Source organism: Parasteatoda tepidariorum, chromosome 6 (genome assembly GCF_982258835.1).
Source record: "Parasteatoda tepidariorum strain Cologne lab strain chromosome 6, Ptep-v5.0, whole genome shotgun sequence".
Lineage (NCBI taxonomy): Eukaryota > Metazoa > Arthropoda > Arachnida > Araneae > Theridiidae > Parasteatoda > Parasteatoda tepidariorum.
This window is the reverse complement of record NC_141760.1, coordinates 1116832-1140721: the sequence shown is the minus strand read 5'-3', so window position 1 is coordinate 1140721 and position 23890 is coordinate 1116832. Positions and strand designations below refer to the sequence as shown.

Below are 23890 nucleotides of genomic sequence, written 5' to 3'. Positions count from 1 at the left end.
ATAAAGTGACCAAACACAAATTGAAAAGTAATAGTAACCAAATACACTTAAAATTACGTTAAAAATAGAAATGAAAATATTAGAATTTTTTAACACCCGATTGTGACAAATTAAATTACCAATTAAGTTCTTCGCACAAAAATTACTTTAAAAAATATCCGAACTTAAATTTTTGAAAAAGTTATGTCCAAAAAAAAAGAAAGATTTAAATAGCAAAACTGAAAATAATCTTGAATTTTCTAATATTCTTGAGACTGATTGTGATAGTGTGGGGCCGCATTGTCAAGATCATGTTGACGGAATAATGCAAATTCAAGATAATGAAATAAATTCTTAACTTCAGGAAATTTTACAAAATATTTTCAAATATTTTTCTATTAAAGTGACAAATATCCCTTTAATTGAATATCCTCGTTTCGTTCTGAATGTTTGAATATCCTTTGAATGTTTGAATACCTTTTGAATGAATCGTTCTGAATATCCTTTTATTTTATTTTATTAATCTAATAGAAATGCTTTCTCACACTTTTAAATTCACATCCTGTCCTTAAATCTATTTTTGACTCAACTATGCATTAATTAATATATATATATATGTTTATTCAGAGAAAGTGAGTATTTGTGTCTGATTTCGTAACTTAATCGTTTGCACTAATTAATTGGCATATTTGAAGTACTCTAGAAACCATTAAGATTGACACTTAGTGCGTGAAAATCCGATCATTAGAACGAAAGTTATTCAGAGTGAGGTTTGCTTACTGTACAATTGACTCCATAAGCAGGTGAATAAACTGTGAAATGTCTCTCTGTGGTCAATGCCTCTCTGTGTGTGACACTCACTGGCCGATGCGTTTCAATGTTTTTTTTCTTCAAAATTACAGTTTTTATTTATCATACTGGAATAAACTCTGATCCCACCCACTTGTTCTTGGTGTCTGTTATAATCACATAGGACACTCGAATTTGAAACATTTTTTCGAGCAAAACTTGGCTACGAAAATGTCCATCCCTGCTGAGCCCATTGGTCAATGTGAACCCAGCCGATCGAACGCACAGAACGGCTAATGGTTATGAATTGATGTTCGGGCCTTGAAATGTATGTCCTGTCGGAATAATTCCTCGTGCTAGGAATGTTTTCATTTTCGTAGATGGTTTTGAAAACATTTAACATTTCCACACAACTGTTGCTTGGAGAATCACTTTTACTGTTAAATGGTTTGGTGGACGAGGCCTCTTTGCTGGATACACTTACAGTTTTTTCAACTAAGCTGGAACCACTCGAGTTGGATGAAGACACTCGAGCTTGGAGTCCTTTCAACTTTGCTGGAACCAGTTACAGTCTTTTTAACTTTTTTGAAACCACTCGCAATGTATTTCTCGCGTGCAAAACCAAATTTCGTTCTTCTCTGCTCGAGGGGAAGTGGACATTTCCTTTTCTCTGACAATAGAATTTCCGATGATTTACGAATAGTAAACTTAATTATAACAAATGTTTTAATTGTAACAATCACTTTGCTTTATGAATAGTTTATTATACGGTAATGTAATAATGGATAACTCACGTTCTTTGGAGTTAAAGAACCATGAAATCAAAAGAAGGTGACAAGAATTCGTTTTTTTTTTAAACAAACGAATGGAGAAGTATCTGCAAAATGTAAGAAATGCAGCAAAATTTTAAAAGTTTCTAGAAGATCAAAGGAAGGTTTATACACGCACCTTCAAACGAACCGTATTAATGTTCTGAAGAGACCACCAAAAGCACTTCATCGAAAATAGTTAAAGAAATTGAAAAAAGCTTCAGAAGTATCCAACTCTCTTGCAACAATTCGTAACATAGTCAATGAGTACAGTGATCAAGATTCGGAATGAAATGGCCACAGAATTTAAAAATATAAGAGAAGGTGAAAATTTTTTGATCACATTTGATGAATAAACCGCCTCTATCGAAATCCGTCGTTCTATGAACATAAATGGATCCATATTCTGAAATCGTGGTTTACCAAGAATTAAGAGGCTCACCGAATGCAGAAAAATGTGTTGAAATTCTGAAAGAAAAGCTTAAAAATAACGAACTGTCCCGATTCATGCATTGGAACAGGCGGGGAAAGTTATGATAAAAGTGGGGAAGCTCATTAAAGCAGAGCAACTGTTTTGTATGGTTCATTGCCTACAACTCGCAGTCATTGATGTCCTTGATAATAAAAATAAATAAATAAAACACCATTAGAAGAAGAATGTGTTGATAAAAAATCAAATGACTGTAAAAATAATGAATTTTTGCTAAGTGCCAATAAAAACGAAGTGTTGGATCAAGATGAAACAGAAAATCACAGAAACGTTAATATCGAAAAAGAGCTGCTTGAGTTTCTGTCCAATATTTACTTTCCAATCAAAACAGTGCGCATTTTATGCAAATTTAGAAGATCTTCCTTAAAAAATGAAGTTCTCCAGAACTATGCTAAAAAGTTTGAAGAAAAGCTATTGTTGATTTTGGATTGTAGGAAGTCTTATGGATATGTCAGAACGAGTCCTTAAATTGATAGACTGTGTCCTCTGAATGATGTCAAGTAGGCAGTAACTGTTTCAGATGAAGAATTCAATGAAGTTTAGAAGATTCTAAAATCATTGCAGCCTGTAAGAATAGCTGTTGAAAATTTATGCCAATGAGACGACAATGTAATTCCTGTTAAGCATAATTGATAGTCAGAAGACAAACTTAAGTGAACGTTTGAAATTTACATTCAACAGAGAAGAACGGATATGAGCAGTGTTTTGCTGTATCTGTCAAGAACAGCTCTCAAGTAGAACAAAGTGAAGGAGAATATTAAAAGTCTCTATTTGCGGCTAGATATTGTCAATACATTAGAGGATGGAAATCAAAACAAGAACTCTAAAAAAAGAAGAGAGCGATGATAGTGGATCATTAAAAGATGAACTGAAGTTAGATAACTCTTTTGGAGATCCGTATAAGGAATAATTATAATGGAAAAGAAATAAAGAGGTGAAGCTGTATATAGATATTTATAATTCATAAAATCATCAACAGTGAAGTTCGAGCCAATGCTTTACGCGCCACTAAAATTCGATCCCAAATAGGAGACGACTTATTGGATTCGTTATAATTTTCACGATATTATTTTTTAGCATTAAAGAAATAACTGTACGTACGTTTTTAATAGCATAATTCTCCAGGTATTATCTCTCAAAAATACACTGGTGAAAGAATTCAAGAGAATTTGCAGACTTGGTCGATTATCTCTAGAACTACGGGACCGATTTTAATGAAATTTTACATGTACATACATTTATACAATACAAAAGAAATAACCAGTCAACTATTGTAATATACAGACATGATCGTGCATAACACTCGTTGGAGTTGGAAGGTATGAAACAGCTGTTGCAGAATTTTAAAAAAAAATTGGGTTAATGGGGGTATGGTCCCCTCTTGCGGATATACAGGCCTTGCAGCGTGATTTCATACTTGAAATCAGGGAGTTTATCATCTCCTGCGGCAATTGGTCCCACTCGTTCAGCAACGCAGTTTTCATTCCCTGGTTGTCTCTCGGAGTGGGGTAGCGAGTTGTCATTGCCGTCCCCAGAACGTCCCAGACAGGAGATCCTCACTTTCTAGAAATTGGTCGACCAGAAGAGCTCTATGTGGCCTTGCGTTATCGTCTATTAAAATGAACTCAGGGCCAACTGCACCCCTGAAAAAGCGAACATAGGGCTCCACGACCTCGACCCTATACCTCACACCAGTCAGAGAGCCTCTTTCTCTGGGCGTATGGTGAGGTGAACGGTCATCCAACATGATGCCTGCCCAGACCCAACCCTTACTCATGAAGTCGTTTAGAAACAGCTTATGAAGTATAACTTAGTTATGAAGACAGATGGCAAAACCACGACATGAATTTACTGTTTAACTTTGGCTATACTTTTAAGATAAAATTTCTCACCACACATAGAAAAGTTTAAGTGATTGTACTTAAGTTGATTTAATTCAAAGTTGAAAAAAAAAATGTTTTTTTTTTCCCCACAAGAAACCTAATTTTAAAAAAAAATGTTTTTATTTATTTATTTATTTTTCATCGACAAAAAGATGAAATTTCCCGACGAGTTCCTTTTGTTAATCGTAAATTATTTTTACTATATTAAAAAAAAATTATGTCTTTTCCTAAGAAGTAGAAAACCTATTTCTGATGGAATAGTAAGTGCATTTTAACTAAACAATAATTGAGGTCCTCTTTATTGTTGTTCATAAGACAACTTGGTAGGTATAGGTATAACTTTAACTGATAAATGAGCAATTATGATTTAATTTATTAGCTAACATTGTTGTAGTTCATTCACGCGCGCACTAGAGCTGCACAATGTTCTAATGGCAACTGTCTGGGAAACATCCCTGAGGATGGTCCGAAGACATGCCATCACAATTTTGATCCTCTGCAGAGGGGATGGCACCCCCGCTTGGGTAGCCCGATGACCTGCACGCGAAGTCGAGCATTTTACGGTAGAACAGTTTAACGAGGACCAATACCGCACACCCTCGGTCCCTACGCAGACTGATTCAAGTGGAAACCCACCCGCACACTGACCGCAGCCAGTGATCTGCTGGGAACCGTGTCTTAACGATCTGTGGGTTTTATTAACATACATAACTATATACATTATATTATTTAAGAGCAAATTAAAAAATAAAATGATTGACAGTACAATTCCATTTAATTTAAAAATAGTTTACACTTTTATCTAGTACTGAGCATCCAGACCAGGTAGAATTTTTGGATCCAGTACATTTCTAGTATATAAGAAATTAAATACTACTTTAATTCAAATTATGACATTTTCTTCATTGTTTTATCATTAACATTCTTAAATTAGGTTATCATTCAAGGAAATTTTATTCATCACTAAATTTATTCAGAATAAATTTATTTTGAATGATTATTCATATGCAAATTTAGTCATCATTCATTTTGCAAATTTTTGAATAATGATTGATGAATAAATTCATTTGTCATGACTAATTTTTCCGTATAAAATTTTGAATAACCAGCGAAAAATGCAAGCATTATATGTCATTTTCATTGCAAGTTGCGCGTCAATTACAGTAATCGATTACAAATGTAATTAATTATAGATAAATCAACTGCTTGCAATGATCATGATTACAAGTAATCACAGAAACAAGTATTATTATTTCTCATTACAAGCGGTTATTATTATTTATAATCACTACAAAAAGTCTAATTTTGTGACAACTTGTAATCATAAAATAAGATTACAAAAAATCATAACTACTAGTTATCATAATCTAACAAATACAGGTAATCTTAAATTCAAGTAAATGTGATATGATTACAACACGAGTAGATGTTATCATAATTTCAAGAGGGATTGATTATATTGAAATAGGGATTGTAGATTAATTGAATACTTTTAAAACAATGCATAAATTGTATATGTAAATGAATTGTTTAGTTTACTATTGTTTGGCTTATTAAATGAAAACTTTTAAACTTAGAATTACGTACGAAAATGCGTACAAAAATACACGAATAATATTATATTGTGATTACTTGTAATCACTATAAGAAACGATTACGAGTGATTATGATTGAGTAATCAAAATATATGATTACATGCAATCGTGATTGCAAGTAATTGCGAGTACATGTAATTAGAATATACGATTACAAGTAATTACGATTGCATACTGTATGCTTAGTCAGTTTGTAATATGTATGCATGTTTGTATGAGTTAACATATTTTTCTGTACGTAGAATGAACGCACGTATATAAATACAATATATTAATGTACGAGCAATGCAAGTAAGTTCGTATGTATGTAGACGTACATATGTATATGTAGCATACGTACAATCGCTCATACAGATATATTTCAAACTATTTTTACGTATGCATGTAAGATATATGTATAAATGTGCAGATTTAAATACAATGTACCTATGTATGCACAAACGTTTTTCGTACATACATTATACGTGCATAATTTTGCATATAATATGCATATGAACATGTATGTAACTTTGTATGTACGTATGCAGAGACAATATATATATGCACATTTAAGTGTATTTATACACGTAAGTACACTCATTGTATAAATGTAGGTATGTACGAGCACTATACGCGCGCGTAAAAGCATTTTTATTCATAATTTTATATGCATAAATATGTACATATTTATGCATATAAAATTAAGTACAGACATATATGGTTTTTACGTGTATTGTATGTTCATATGTATGTACGCACATATCTATGTACATCAACCAAGCATGTGTATGCAATGTATAAGTGTACGTATGTACATACAAAAATGTTTGTATCATCTTGCATTATACGTATGTATATACAATGTATGCACGTACGTTAGTACAGATAACATATAAATGTTTGCATGTACAAGAAATATATGTATTTTCAATTTATATACATATGTGTATATTATATACATTTATTACATTATGTGTATGTTAATCAAACTCTTTACCCATCAAGGTTATGTCTTTCCTTATAACGAGATGTCTTTGTCTATACAGAGATGCAAAATATCGTTTGCTCTTCAAGGGAATTAACCATTCATTTAACCTTCATTTTAGGAATTTAACCATGAAACTAAGACAAGTATGAATATTTATTTTTATGTTATTTTAACTTACTCCAGCTTAACATTATTGTTTTATAAGCTCTTATACTAAGCTAAGTAGTAGTTTATAACAGTTGTACCGTTTAGTATAGTTATTCCCCTAAATTTAAACATCGCGTTGTGTATTTCTTCCCTTATCTAAGTTAATTATTAATGATCCACCGATTCTCCAGCATGGGATACCTTACCTGTTCATCTGCAAAGTAAAAATTAACACCCTCATCACACAACAAGAAAATAAATACTATCTAAGGTATTAGATTAAATAACTGGGTTTATTAAATTACTTCAAAAAAGGATTAAGTCCTTAAGGGACTTGATTAAAAAACATTTTTAAAAATTACAAAAAAATAACACATTCATTACGAATACATATGAAAAAAAGTTGTCCGAGGGGACTAGCATCAACAAGCAAACTGCACATCAGTGATTACCACGGGCTAACATCTTGCCCCTTATATACGATACCATGCCATATTAACATTACTGCTTGGAGATTATGCACTTATCATATCACCTCATTAACTCTTAGCCATTAGGTTTGGTATATGAAAAACTACCCTATAATACCATACCACGTGTGGCCACTAGACGTGAGCTTCCTCTCACCAGCACTAACTCATGTGGCATACATTCGGGTTACCCTCCTCCACACGTAACATGCCAATATGCCTTACCATAAGGCACGGATTACACTACTCTAAAAAAGATTTTATCCTTTCATTGGGATAATCAACAACTTTTACAGGAGCTCTTCAACCACCTCCTCCGCTCGTGAACATCAATTTTATCATCCAACCCAGAGTGTTGCCACCATACAGTATTAGAAAAGTACAAATTAAACTTATGACCAAAAGTGAAATATATAAAATTAAAGGTTTATATTAATCTATTCTTAGTTAAAATTATAACATTTAACAATAAAACTTAATTATTACATTTATATAAAAATATTGAAAGTTCAGAAAAAGGTTTATTTTTACTGTCATTATTATAAGTTTTAAGACTCATGCTGCCACCTATTGGCACAAAAATAAATTCAAAAAAAGAAACTGTAAATGAACTTTTATCAGTACACAGTTTAGTTACATAAATTCATGTTAAAATTTTGTTCTGATATCTATAAAACTCAATTTCTTATCTTTCTGAAAGCAAACAATAATCTTATTTTAAATTCCTAAATATAATTTTAACTTAAAAAATTAAACGCTTTTTGTCATATAAACATTTCTCTCAACTATGCATTATGTTATGTAAAAGTAAATTTCTTCAAATGTTTTGTAAAAATACTTGAAAAGGATTTTTTATTCAAATATTTTTAAAATGATATAGAACAATTAAAACTGACAATTGATTTTAAATATAATTTGAGTTAGTCAGTTAAATAGCTTGAGTCTTTTATTAGTGGTTGTAATAATTAAAATTTTGAAATTTAGATAACTTACATAAGTTGTATTCATTGTATTGTAATTATATTTAGATATACATACATTGTACATCTATACATTCATTGGACAAACCAGCATGCCCTTATATCCAATATATGTATGCACATAATTACAATTAATACATGTCGAATGTATTTAGGTACATGTGTACAATGTATGCATGTCGAATGTATGTACAATATATATATATACATCGAGTGTATGTATAATTGTATAAACATATATTGTGCTTAAGTGAATACATACATTGAAAATAGTAATCACGATTACAAGTAATTGATTACATAGCTGTAATTGCCTGTAATTGGCGCCCAACTCTCTCTCTCTCTCTCTCTCTATATATATATATATATATATATATATATATATATATATATATATATATATATATATATATATATATATATATATATATATATAGGGGTACATTGTATGAGCTAACGTATATAAATTGGTAAAACATAGTGCATACGCAAGTACATTGTATGAACATACGTTTGTACCTGTGTGCGTGTTTTGCATACCTGTGTACGTGTTTTGCATGTACACATATACATACGCATTTGTTCGTACGTATGTATATTTTGACGTGCACACATATACACATATTATTTTATTTACATACATTATGTACATACGTACACTGTATGTGCATCCGTGCACATATACGCGCGTTTGCTGACATATTTTAAGTGCATACAAGCATACTAACATACATTGTGTGACCTACTTTCATATGCATGTACACTTGAACATAGAAAGTAGGCATTCAACTTTTTTTACTTATTCATGCAAGATGCAAGTTCATATACAGTGCTCGCTCGTGTATATATATACGCATAAACATACATCGTAATTAAGTGCTCATGTATGTACAACATGTTTATGTATTCGCGCAGTAACTATTTTCACAATTATTCGTTAGATTATTATTGCTGGTAAAAATGACTACTTATAATAGTACATATTGATTACATTGATTGTTTAAAATTAAAGATTTCAGTCACTTGTACCCATATGCCAGTTATAGCATCTTGTTTTGATTACAGAGGTAATTATAATCACTTTTAATCTTAATTGTAGCTTATAAAATAACTACAAGTAGTTTATTACCATGTATGTTTTATTTGTAGTTGTCACAATCGTAGTCAATTAGAGTATTCTGTGCCGATTTTTGTTGACCAGTGAAATTATTCAGTTATTCTTGACTAATGAATAAAGAATAATGAATGATTTATTCTTTATTCAGAGTATTTCTGACTAATGAATAAATCTTTATTCATTATTCAGGAAGATTTTGAATAATTATTCATCATTCTTTATTCATTATTCTGAATGACAAATGCCCATCTCTGAATTAGGTTTAATGCCCGACAGTTAATTTCACAGTCCTGGAGCAGCATCTTGTCTAATTTGCTATGAAATTGTTTATGGAGGAAATACTTAAGCTGAAAACTAATAGAATAAAAAAATGTATGGTTTTCTTTGAAATGAAAACTGAGTTATAATAAACAAGATTTGATTGGTTGAATTTTAAAAGCATGATAGGAAATGCTAATGTAATTTTTTATAAATGCCTTCTCAAAATTTTTTCATTATTTTATCCTTAGAAAAATTATACATTTATTTAGAAAAATTTGCCATTTCTTTTTTATTGGCATTTTACTTCAATTTCACAGAGACAAGCAAAATATTAAATAAATTAAGGATTTTTAGTTGGATTTCAGTACAACTTAAGACTTCAAAATCATTATAAACTTTAAAAAAAAAAAAAAAAAAATCCTAACTCTCAGAGCCCCTTTAACTCTTCTACGGAACTTTGAGGTACCATGAACACCTAAAATTGCTGATTTAGAAAATCAGGTCAGGAAAATTTTTTATTACATATTAATACAAGGATATAGTTTTTTACTACAATGAACATACATGAAGTCAGATAGATTTGTATTCAGAGAAAAAAATTTATTATATGTTCAACATGAAAAAGGTTTTTAGCCAGTGTGAGTTCAGTAAACTTTTATTGAAGTAACTTATTACAAATTAAAAGAAAACTCTTTTCACCAGTATGAACAAGGCTGTATTCAGTCAGATGTGTTCTTGGTGAAAAACGCTTATTACATACACGACATAGGAAAAAGCTTTTTCATAAGTATAAACACAACTATGTCAAGTCAAATCACTTTTTACGGAAAAACTCTTCACTACAAAAATAAGGTTTTTCTCCGGTATGAACAAAATTGTGTGAAGTTTAGTCAGATGACATTTTAGTTAAAAACTCTCACGACATTCGTAACAAGAATGAGGTTTCTCACTGTTATGAACAATATCGTGTTTAGTTAATTTACTCTTATGTGTAGAGAACTCTTATTACATAGACTACAAGAAAAAGTTTTTTCACCAGTCTGAAACCTACTGTGTTCAGTCAAGTGACCTTTTTGTGAGAAACTCTTATTATATACACAAGAATAAGGTTTCTCACCTAAATGAACACTGCAGTGAATAGTCAGAAAACTTTTCCATGAAAAAACTCTTATTACATGTAGCGCAAGGCTTCCTTTCAATATGAACATTGCTATGAGAAGTCAAATGACACTTCTTTGAAAATCTCCTCTTGCATATTTTAGAAGAATAAGGTTTCTTAACTATGTTTTACTAAGTCACTCTTTGTCAAAGATCTCATATTGCTTATAATCAAACCTTAAAACAAATTATATTTCACAGAATTTTCTTATTCTAAACCTCTTACAGTTAGGTTGCTTATTAAAAGAAAAATTGTTTTTGAATTTTTTTTTATTATATATTATTTTATTAAACTTTCAGTGGAAAGAAGTTTTGATTAATAAGTTTTTATCAGAATTGGATTTTATTTATTCATTTATGTTGTTAATAATTGAATAATTGTTAGTCTATTATAATTATATTATTATATTATAATTATATATATAATATAATTATATTATAATTATATTAGTCTATTATAATATAAGGTGATATTAATGCTATAATATTTATGTTATATATTAATGTTATAACATAATGTCAAATATTAGATAAATCAAATATTTTTGAAGATAATTCATTCACTCGCAAGAATGTGCTTGAACAGAATGGCTTTGTTCATGAACTTTAAATTATTGACAGAATGAATACTTTTTCATTAATAAAAATAATAGAACGAATACATAAACTGATTTTATTATGCGATATTTCCTTATTGGTATCAACTACAATTTAGACCAATTACAAGTGCCTAAACGATATTAGACCAGCAAAAACTTTAAAAAATTGTAGAGATTTGTCCTCGGGAAAGGGACTGAGTTATACCTTTTGAGTTAATCCTATTTTGCAAATTTTTTTTCATCTTCAGTTTCTTGTGGACCACTGTAGCGAAAATTGTCATGGCCATTATTTTGTCTTAGATACAGATACTTAACTCTTCTTTTCCTTCAATAAATGTTTAATTACAAAGACAGCATAAATCAAATAAATTTTTTTACTAAGAAAAGGTGATGCTTTTAATCACGTTAAGGTAAATATTAATGACATTTCTTTTTTTCAAGTAATTTATCTAAATTTAATCTATGAGATTTTTATCTAAAGAAAAAAGGTTAATTCTAAGGAACAAGATCTGTAAATCGCAAAAATATTTTTTAAATTTCTCTTACAAACCCACTTCTTTATTATTTATTTCAAAGAATTACTCTCTTCATTGAATATGCTAAGTAATTAATTATCACAGAAACAGCAAGATGTTAGTAATTAGTATTCAAGATATTTTGAACAAAAGTTAGTCAAGTAATACCAGCTGTAGGTAAACAAATAAGAATGAGATTTTTCGCACACACTAAAAGAACGAAGATTTTTTCCTAAATAGATGTTATTTAAGATGTTAGATTAATTGTAAATGTTTCTCAATACATACGCAAAAATTGTGTTCATATTCGCGATCGCAACGAACTATAGGGGGCGTTGTTGCATGAGAATAATACCTGCGATTTCTATGTGAACAGTCATTCAGTTACTCTGGAGGAGTCTTTAATGTAGCTTGTAACATTGTAACGTTCCTTCTTTATCGTGGCTTGATCAATTTAAAAAGCAAAAATTTTTGATATTTTTTCTTATGCAACCAAAAACAAGATGGTATCTCTTTTTTTTTTTTTTAAAGAAGGAACATCCAAAACACATCTGAAAAATATTTGTAAATAAACAGAAAAAAATATGTATCTTCTTATTAGAGTTAAACCTAATGCCTGAGAAATAGTTTTACTAAATTTAATGATATGACCTGAAAGGCCTATTTAAACTTTACATTCCATAGTTTTAAGAATCATATTACTTCAAACATTAAAATAAGCAAAAAGTATACATAAACTTCATAATTTTATAAAATTTAATTTTGCAAAAAAAGTTCTTTGATAACAATTTTTATCAAAAAATTTTAAGTTTTAATAAAAATCATTATTTAGAAACTAAAAAAACGTAAAATAAAGAATGCCTACGATACAAAGCAAGAAAGAAAAAACCAATTCTAAAAATTCCTTACATTAAAATAAACAACTTTCATGTTTTTTCTTTTTTGATTCATAATCGGACGCAGAAAACCATTCCATAGAAAACTATCATCAAATAAGAAAAAAATTACTTAAAAGTAAAATTTTTTATTTTATAAAAATTAACACTTACCTGCTTTATAAATCAGAAGAATTAAAAAATGGTTTGTTCTTCGATTTTTGTTACCATTTTTTAGTGCTACGAAAATGCGTCTTTGGGATTTGCCAAAAATAGAACAACCCAAGTAGCACTTAATATTAGATAATATCAGAAAATCGGCAAAATCTAACGTTATCTTACACAACTTCTAATATTAGAAAGATACAAAAGGTCGCTGTTTGCTCTGCATTACATAATATTAGATTCTATGCAAACTAATATTATCTAACGTTTGCCATAATATTACTTTGCGTTAGTTTTGATACTATATAATATTAGATTTTGTTATTTTCTGATATTATTTTGCACTGCTTTTTATTATTTTGGAGTAAGCAAGAGGAAGATATGGATGGTAGTAGAATAATTCAGCGATATAATTTTATTTAATTTTCTGTATTGTTGTGAAACAGTAAAACATAGAACATTAGTTTTATGTCATTCCATGCATTATTTACTTAGCAGTACAGAAATACTAAATAAAATTATATTAGCGAATTCTTCTACCTTCCATTTTTGTCCTCCTTACTCCAAAGTATATCTTATGTTCAGCTGATTTTTTTGAATATTTCAAACTTGATGAGGAAATAATATTTTATTGCAACTTTTATTGATATTTTTTTCTTTTATTCATACAATGGGTTTTCTGACAAATTTTATATCATTAATAATTTTCAAGTCTTTAATTTTAAAATGTACTCTTAATTTTTTTTAAAAAAACTGGGCTTATTTTATCAAAATCTCAACTTAATTTGTTAGTTTTTAATATATATATTTTTTTAAATGTGTAACTTAAGCCATTTGTAATTTCACAATTATCATTCCTTATTTATATTCTGAAATTATATAATAAAAACCACACTATATAATTATTAAGTTATATATTTACATTTGAACTGAGGGGAAATTTAAACTTAAAATTTTCCCCCCTTATAATATTAAAATTGTTCAATTTTTAAGTGGACATTTCTTGTAATAATAGGCACAATATAGAACAAAATTTAAAAATATTCAAATTACTTACTTCAACAAGTTTACACATATTTCCCCCCCCCCCCTTCTTTTTTCACTGGAATTGTTAAATGGAGAAATACTTATTCAACTTTATTCTTTTAGTATTTGAAATTTCATTTAGCAAAACACCTAAAAACAAAATTCAAACGCAAGGCAGAAATTTTTCCAGGGTATGAATCCAGGAAAGCAACTAATATCATAAAAATTGCTGATATTTTTTTATAATGTTAAAATAACTTTTATGGGCATATCAGAAATTTTCATCAATGCGATAATTATTCAAAGGTGTTCTATTAAACTAACAATCTTTGCAAAAAATTAACACAACATTTTAATTTCAATTTTAATTAATTTAATTTTTTTTCTCGGATTATATAGTATGCGCTATGAAGAATTAGTTTTAAAATAAAAACAAATATTATGCATTTAAAAAAGTTGCTTTTGCAAAGAACCTTATAAAAATTTAAACAAGATTCTTCTCTAAGTTGATTTAAATCTGCTTTTACAATGATGTAGATAAATGCTCTGCTAAATTTTAAATATTAAGCCAAAGAAATTTTTATTATTATCATTATTTTACAATCACATTAATTTAAGCATCATAAAAATATATATATGCTTCTTACCTCAAATTTGAACTGCAAAATTGAAGTAATAAAAACAATGGTAGTAGTATAATTGCTCATAAGTTAGAGTTAATGTTTAACAATGATGTAAAAATAAAATTGCTTCTGATATCTTCAAAATTTCTTGAATTTTCGTAATACTTAAACATAACTACCCAAGTAGCACGGGGATATTGTACCCAAGTAGCACATAATGTTATATAACATCAGAAAATCAGTAAAATCTAACGTTATCTTGCACAACTTCTAATATTAGAAAGATACAAAAGGTCGCTGTTTGCTCAGCCTTATATAATATTAGATTCTATACAAACTAATGTTATCTAGCGTTCGCCATAATATTATTTTGCATTAGTTTTGATGCTATATAATATTAGATTTTGAATTTTCTGATATTATTTTGCTTCGCTTTTTATTTTTTTGGAGTAAGCAAGAGGAAGATATGGATAGTAGTAGAATAATTCGGCGATATAATTTTACTTAATTTTCTATATTGTTGTGAAGCAATAAAACATAGAACATAGTTTTATGTCATTCCATGCATTATTCACTTAGCAATACAGAAATACTAAATAAAATTATATCAGTGAATTCCCAAGTAGCACATAACATTAGATAATATCAGAAAATCCGCAAAATCTAACGTTATATTACACAACTTGTAATATTAGAAAGATATAAAAGGTCCCTGTTTGCTCAGCCTTATATAATATTAGATTCTATGCAAACTAATATTATCTAGCGTTCGCCATAATATTATTTTGCATTAGTTTTGATGCTATATAATATTAGATTTTGTATTTTCTGATATTATTTTGCTTTGCTTTTTATTTTTTTGGAGTAAGCAAGAGGAAGATAGTAGAATAATTCGGCGATATAATTTTACTTAATTTTCTGTATTGTTGTGAAGCACTAAAACATAGAACAATAGTTTTATGTCATACCATGCATTATTTACTTATCAATACAGAAATACTAAATAAAGTTATATTAGCAAATTCTGCTACCTTCCATTTTTCTCCTCTTTACTCCAAAGTATATCTTATGTTCAGTTGATTTTTTTTAATATTTCAAACTTAATTAGGAAATATTTTGTTGCAACTTTTATTGATATTTTTTTTTTCATTTCTTCATACAATGGGTATTAAAGCAAATTTTATATCATTAATAATTTTCAAGTCCCAATTTAAAATGTACTCTTAATTTTTTTTTTTTTTAAAAGAGCCTATTTTATCAAAAGCTCAATTGAATTTGTTAGTTTGCAATATATTTTAAAATTTGTAATTTAAGCCATTTGTAATTTTACAATTATCAATCATCATTTATATTCTGAAATTGTAAATTAAGAAAACCACACTACATAATTGCTAAGTTAAATTTACATTTAAATTGAGTTGAAAATTTACCTGAATTTTTTTTTTCTACTAGTATATAACTAAGTTATTCATTTCCAAAAATATTAAAATAAAATTATATCTCAAATTTTTAAATTGTTATTTTTTGTAATAACTGACACAATAAAGAAAATTGAAAATTATTCAAATTACTTACTTGCATAAATTATTTCACTTCTATCATTGAAATTAAACAGAGAAATACTTACGTAACTTTATCCTTTTACAATCTGAAATTTTACTTACGAAACACAAGAAACAAAACCTAAGGGCACCTGTAGAAATATTATCAGGGAGTGGAAACAAAAAGAACTTATATGAATTTTAATTAAAAAAAATTTGCAATTATTTTTTGTAATGTAAAAATAATTTTACATTGGGACATCAGAAATTTTTAACGATTCAATAATTAGTTAAAGGTACTATGTTCTTTTATTTACTTGAAGTTTAGATAACATTTATATGTCAAGACCAAAAAAAAAAATTAATAAATATTGTATTTTATCAGAATTAAATTTTCACAAACATTTAATTGCATACAAGAATGAGACGAAAAAACATAACATACTTTTTTACTATAAGTTGCTTTTGTATTGATCCAAATTTGACTGCCATCAGTTACTTTTTCAAAACCCTGCTATCACAAAATTTTTCTTTAAAATCAACTAATTCCTTGTTTGTATTTCGCTGATAAGAGTTTATGCTTCATGAACATAGTAAAAACAAACATAACATTATAGGCAAATGTCTTGAATGAGACTTTAAGAAAAAAAAAAAAAAAGAAGATGCAATTCTACATGTTTTCACAAAGAATATACAAGACCTTAAAGATGAAAGTTTGAGCAATATTCTTTTAGGAATTTTAATCATGATATAAATGTTATTCAGTCAAAAGAACTTTTCACGATTATAATTATTTTACAATAATATGATTTTAAACACGATAAAAATAAAAAAGCATAAATTCTTGTCTCAAATTTCAAATAAATAATTATGTGAAAATTTCCAAAATTAAAATAATAAACTCAATGTTGATGATGAAAATCCTCAAGAGTTTCAGTTACACTTTAAAATCAGCATTAAAAAAAATTGCTTCCGATATCATACCGAAAGATTGAAAAAAAAAAAATTTTAAATATTCAACTGTTACAGTAATTAAGAAAAAAGAAATCCATAATAAATATAACTATTTCACAGCATAATACTTTTATTTAAAAACAAAACACACTGTAATATAAATTTCATCCAATTGTAAATGTAATACATTACCTTTATTGTTCAAAATTAAAGTCGACAACTTTGTGGTAAAACAAAAGTTAAAAATACTTAATTGTTATTAATAAAATCATTTTCTTTTCATAACTTTAAACTGTTTGATACAGTTTGAGTTCTAATTATTAGTCTATATTTGCTTGAAAATATATTTCCAAGTGGTCGTTAAATGCTTTTATGAAAAATTCAGCAACAGTTTTTGTATGCACCACAAAAAAACAGGGATGAACTTCACAAGTTTCTCTCTTTCTCCAAACTTCAACATGACAGCATCTTTCTTCAACATGATGACTTAAATGGTAGATTTAAAGTGGTCCTTGCTGAATAATCACTGTTAAAATCATTCGTAGTAAGGATCGAACTTAATATTCCATCAGAGTGTGCCATTTCCATTTGTAGTGTCTTGATAGTAGATTTCCTTGAAGATGAAAAGCTATACTGAAATTTAAAAAGAAAATACATCAGATTTTGCAATGGAAAAAAAAAATTATAACTATTAAACATTGAATATTTATTTGATACTTTAATTATTTAATTTGAAAATGTTTTTCAGAAATTGTAATATCCTTTACAATGAAATTAAATGGTTTAATTGCGGTATCGATACCAGCGTAAAAAAAATTTCTTTAGTGTCACACAAAAAATAACAGTGTGAGAAGGAGATCAACAAAAAGAATTTAGCTCATAAGCACTCCCAAGCAAACTATCATATATTTAAAAAATAAAAAAAAATCAAATTGCAAAACCTTTCAACTTCTTTTATTAGAACAGAAAATAACTACTCGCTATGTGGCAAATCAACAAAAAGAGTGCCGAAAAATATTAAATAAACAAATGCTTATTTTAAAAATCGTATAAGTACATAAATGTAAAAAGATACTATGAGAATTCAAAATCATCAATTTATGGTTGAAAAACACGGGTAGAATGAGAATTCTTTAACAATTCACATATTTCAAAGTTGTAATATATATATTAATTATATTTTGCCCTCCCCATTAATATGTTTACATAACGTTCTTTAAAAGTCAATATGCATAATATTTATATTTTATTGTTTAGTTAAATTTTTAATCTCAGATCTCATAAGCATTAATAGAAATTTATTTAAAAACTTCATTAAACAATAATTATTTATTAGACTAATTATTATTGTAATAATTATTTAATAAATATTTATAACTAAAAGAAACATTACAGAATAGGACAAACTCGAAAGGTATAACTCCGGGCAAACATATACATATTTTTTAAAAAAAAATTGCAAGTTTAAAATCTATTTGGCGATTGCAGTTGGCGGGACAGATCACGATACTGAAATATCCCCAAGAAATTTAAATAAAAATGTTTAATTCTTTTTTTTACAATAATTTAGACATGAAATTTTAATACAGTAACAATATTGTTTGTATTGAATGTTAAACATTCTAGAATGTAATGGTTTAAACTGTGCTAAAAGTAGCAGATCATTAATTTTCTAATTGTTTTAACTTGGCTAATTTGTTTACAGACAACTATTTTTATCTTTTTCATTGTTGCAGAAAAACTTTGTCAGGGTTAAATTACTTAGCAAACATTGTTTTACAAGCATATTTTGAACCAATTACATTACTTATTATTTATATTTAAAAAAGTGGTGAAAAGTGTTAAATAAACAATTGCTTATTTTCTTCCATTGTATAATTTAAAATCTGATTAATGTAAAGGAACATCAATGTAAAAAGATACTATGAGAATTTAAAATCATCAATTCATGGTTGAAAAAATCATATAGAAGGAGAATTCTCTAACAATTCACATAATTCAAAGTTGTAAATATATAAAATATAGTTCGCCCCTTCCCCCAAATATTTTGACATAGCATTCTTTAAAAGTCAGTATACCCAACATTTTACCCAACATTTGTCAAATATTTTTTTCTTATAGTTTAACTAAATTTTTACAGCATTAGATTGTTTCTAACAGGAATTTATTTAAAAAATATAATTTAATCAAAGCTCTACATTCACCATAATCACCATTTTGAATAGACCATATTATTGTTCATTTTTTAATCATTTACAAATTAATATAAATAATGATACATCAAAAACATACAGATTAGCCTATATTCAAATAAAAATCAGTCTATATTTAAAGAAAAATGCTTAATTGATTGTTGTACAATATTTTAATCATAAAATTTTAATATGCTAGTAATATTGTTTGTATTAAACATTCTACAATATAATGGTTTTAACTGCGCTAAAAGTAGCAGATTATATATAGATATATATTTCTTACTTAACACGGCTAATTTATTTACAGACCATTACTTTTGCCTTTTTCATTTTTGCAGAAAAACAGTGCTTATTACTTACAGATAGACAATACGTTTCAACAAAGAAGTCAACAACTACGAATGAACAATAATAATCACAATATAAAATATTTACTGACCTTATTGAATACATGATCAATAAATTAATTCTTAAATGTTTTAATTTAGCGGTAAAGTTTATTAAGTAGGTACACTGAATGTTTCTACAACATCTACAATCTCAAACATATCGTGCTTTAAATTACTTTTCTACCTGATTTTTAACTCAAGGAAAAAACATTACCTACATAACTACGATACTAATTTATCATGTAACTATCATTGACATTTATAAAGTTTACAAAAAACTACTAAATTATAAATACCTTAAATAGTAGAAACGAAAGCTCATGAGCGGAAACAAGATCGCCATCTTGTCGTCTTGTAAACAAGCAGAAGGAGCAGCAGACAACTCAACAGAAACAGTTGAAAAAGTTTTTCGAGTTTAATCGTTCGCAAACTACCACTCATATTATCTGCCATAAAATAGCATTGGCTGAAAATGATATTTTAAGTAATATTTAATTTATCGTTTTCTTTCATAAATAAATGTTTATTTATTAATAATATGGGATAACCTTTCGCAAAAATGTCGCGCTGGACCAAAAGTAATGAAATAGATGATAATTTTGAAAGTCCGAATGTTAGATCGAATACTTTTTAATTTTATATAATATTAGCTCTAATATTAGAAGATGGGATTCAATTCGCGATCGCAACGCTCGAGTACGCCGTCTAGCGGGAGCCTGTAAATATCGGACATTAATTTATCACGTTTTCATTTAGTTCCATCAAAGTCATTGACTGAATCAGACGCCATTTTTTAGCAGCAAATAGGAAACAAAATTTTCCTAAGGAAAAGGCCGAAGAACTTGAAAAAAATCTCCAGAATATTAGTAAATCTTTCAGGATCAGAACATGCCAAACATTTGAAGAAAAATTCTTCAATAATTTTTAATTTCTATTATCAACAAACTTGCAACTGATGACTTCCGATTTCGGATACTGTTACAGATGTGTGTATTAAGGTAAAATGCATTTCTTCTGTCTTCAATTCATTACGAATTAAAGTGAAGTCAACATTGCTTTCGTCATTCCAGTGAATAAATATGAATTCAGAACATACAGAATTGTAATAGTTATAGAATAGTATATATTTCTGTATCCATATAATTCGGAAAACAACAATAAAAAATTATCCAAGTTACTTGAAATAGTGCCATTTCTGCTGATTCTTAATTAATTTAAATCGTTTTCTTGGTAAGTTTTTTTTTAATTTTGAAAGAATAAGTTCAACTAGAATTCAGCTATTCTGTTTTTAGCTACATATTCAAATTCATATCAATTATAAAATTTTGCTGTGTAGTATGTTATCTAAAAGTAATGAAGGTATAAACTATGTATCTATTATTTGAGAATAAAGTTTTCAAACAAGGAACTTATCATTTTGGAATTCTCCGGGAATCATAAATCAGGTAAGTGCAATGATTTTTACAATAAAAAATTTGCTTGTAAATATTTTTTTTTCATTTGATGATGGTTCTCTACACTACAGAATGGGTTTTTACGTCTGATTAAGAACTATAAGAATAATAAAAAAAGAAACAATATGAAAGTTTTTATTTCAATGTAAAGAATTCTTAAAATCGTTTTTTTATCCTAAGAATTCTTTATTTTCCGTTTTTTAGTTTATAATTTTTTGATAAAAATTGTTCTCAAAATACTTTTTTTGAAAAATTAAATGGTATAACATTATGTGTTTATGTATACTTCTTATATATTCCAATGTTTGAAGTAATATGATTCAGAAAAGTATGGAATAAAAATTCGGTACTAACGTATTAACGCCACCGCCGCTACAGATTTGGCGGTTTTTAAGAGCCGCTAATCTACACTTAAAATTTTTGCGACAATTCATAAAATAAAACACTTTATTTAAAATCAAAATAGTTAATCGGATTTCGGTGGAAAATGAGCCGATATAGAGTTTAGCATAGATTCAAAACAATCATATCGCCATATGAACTCTGATGAATAAGATTCCAAATGAAATAACATTTCCAAAACGTACGTTTACCAAGATAAAGTTTTATGTTGTGGGAATTGGTACATTTTCGTTTTTTCGGTAAAATATTTCCCTCCTGAAAAAATAAAATTGCATCTTGTTTTGTTTTTGGCAAATCCCAAAGACGAATATTCGTAGCACTAAAAATGGCGACAAAAAAGAATTGTCTTTTTGTTTTTGTTTCGTCAGCATTCTTTATTTTACGTTTCTTAGTTTCTAAATAATGATTTTTATTGAAACTTGAAATTTTTTGATAAAAATTGTTGTCAAAAAACGTTGTTTACAAAATTAAATTTCATAAAATTATGAGGCTTATGTATACTTTTTGTTCATTTTAATTTTTGAAGTAATATGATTCTTAAAACTATAGAATGTAAAGTTTAAATAGGCCTTTCTTGTTATATCATTAAATTTAGTAATACTATTTCTCGGGCATTAGGTTTTAACTCTTATAAGAATATACATATTTTTTTCTGTTAATGTACAAATATTTTTCCGATGTGTTTTGGATGTTCCTTCTCTAATAAAAAGAGATACCATTTTGTTTTCGGTTGTATAAGAAAGAAGATCAAGCATTTTTCTTTTTTAAATTTAATAAGCCACATTAAAGAAGGAACGTTGCAATGCTACACGCTACATTAACGACGTCTCCAGAGTAACTGAATGACGGTTCATATAGAAATCGCAGGTAAGCGTCTCATACAACAACGCCCCCTATAGTTCGTTGCGATCGCGAATAGTATTGCGTTTTCTAGCACGGCAGTATTATATTGCATCTTTCTAATATTAGATCATATCTTTTTGCTACCTGGGTTGTGCTACCTTCCATTTTTCTCCTCTTACTCCAAAGTATATCTTATGTTCAGCTGATTTTTTTGAATATTTCAATTTCAAACTTAATTAGGAAATAATATTTTATTGCAACTTTTATTGATATTTTTTTCTTTTATTCATACAATGGGTATTCTGACAAATTTTATATCATTAATAATTTTCAAGTCTTTAATTTTAAAATGTACTCATTTTTTAAAAGAAAACTGGGCTTATTTTATCAAAATCTCAATTTAATTTGTTAGTTCGTAATAAATATATATATTTTAAATGTGTAACTTAAGCCATTTGTAATTTCACAATTATCATTCATTATTTATATTCTGAAATTCTATAATAGAAATCACACTATATAAATATATAGTTATGTATTTACATTTGAACTAAGCGGAAATTTTAACTTATCATCCCCCCTTATAATTCTAAAATAAAATTGTTCAATTTTTAAGTTGTCATTTTTTTCAATAAATGACACAATAAAGAATTATCATTCATTATTTATATTCTGAAATTATATAATAAAAACCACACTACATAATTATAAAGTTATATATTTACATTTGAACTGAGTGGAAATTTAAACTTAATTTTTTTCCCTTTATTAAAATTTTTTGATTTTTAAGTGGACATTTCTTGTAATAATTGGCACAAATAAAGAACAAAATTTGAAAATATTCAAATTACTTACTTCAACAAATTTACACGTATTTTTTCCCCTTCTCTTTTCATTGGAATTGGAAATCCAAATTACTTGAAATAGTGCCATTTAAATGGCACTATTTCAAGTAATTTGGATAATTTTTTATTGTTGTTTTCCGAATTATATGGATACAGAAATATATACTATTCTATAACGAAGAAGAATATTCTATAACTATTACAGTTCTGTACGTTCTGAACTCACATTTATTTATTGGACCGACGAAAGCAATATTGACTTCTCTTTAATTTGTAATGAATTGAAGACAGAAGAAATGCATTTTACCTTAATACACACATCTATAACAGTATGTGATAGCGAAATCGGAAGATATCAGTTGCACGTTTGTTGATAATAGAAGTTAAAAATCATTAAGAAATTTTTCTTCGAATATTCGGCGCGTTCTGGGTCTGAAAGATATCCCAATATTCTGGAGAGTTTTTTCAAGTTCTTCGGCTTTTTCTTAGGGAAATTTTCATTCTTATTTGCTGCTAAGAAAATGGCGTCTGATTCTGCCGATGATTTTGATGGAACTAAATGAAAACGTGATAAATTAATGTCTGATATTTACAGGCTCCTGCTAGAGGGCGTACTCGAGCGTTGCGATCGCGAGTTCTAATTGTTTTACTTTTTATAAATATTTTTACGTCGTCTGCTTCAAGACATATTCTTGTTTTAAAAATTTTTGCGTAATCTTTTAGTACGTTAGTAGCCTTTTAACCCTACTTTGTTTTTAACATTTCAACCTATGTTTTGGCCTCATCTATTTCTAAGAAAATATATGTACGAAAATAATC

The 23890-nt window shown here is 27.8% G+C and overlaps 1 long non-coding RNA gene across 1 annotated transcript; it reads right to left on the bottom strand.

Moving 5' to 3' along the window:
- Positions 1-17055: 17055 nt before the first annotated feature.
- On the bottom strand, positions 17056-19953 carry LOC147807436 (uncharacterized). The gene is made up of 2 exons (XR_015434486.1): positions 19824-19953; positions 17056-17576 (listed from the first exon to the last, which is right to left on the bottom strand). It is a non-coding gene; the product is annotated as an uncharacterized LOC147807436 (long non-coding RNA).
- Positions 19954-23890: the final 3937 nt, after the last annotated feature.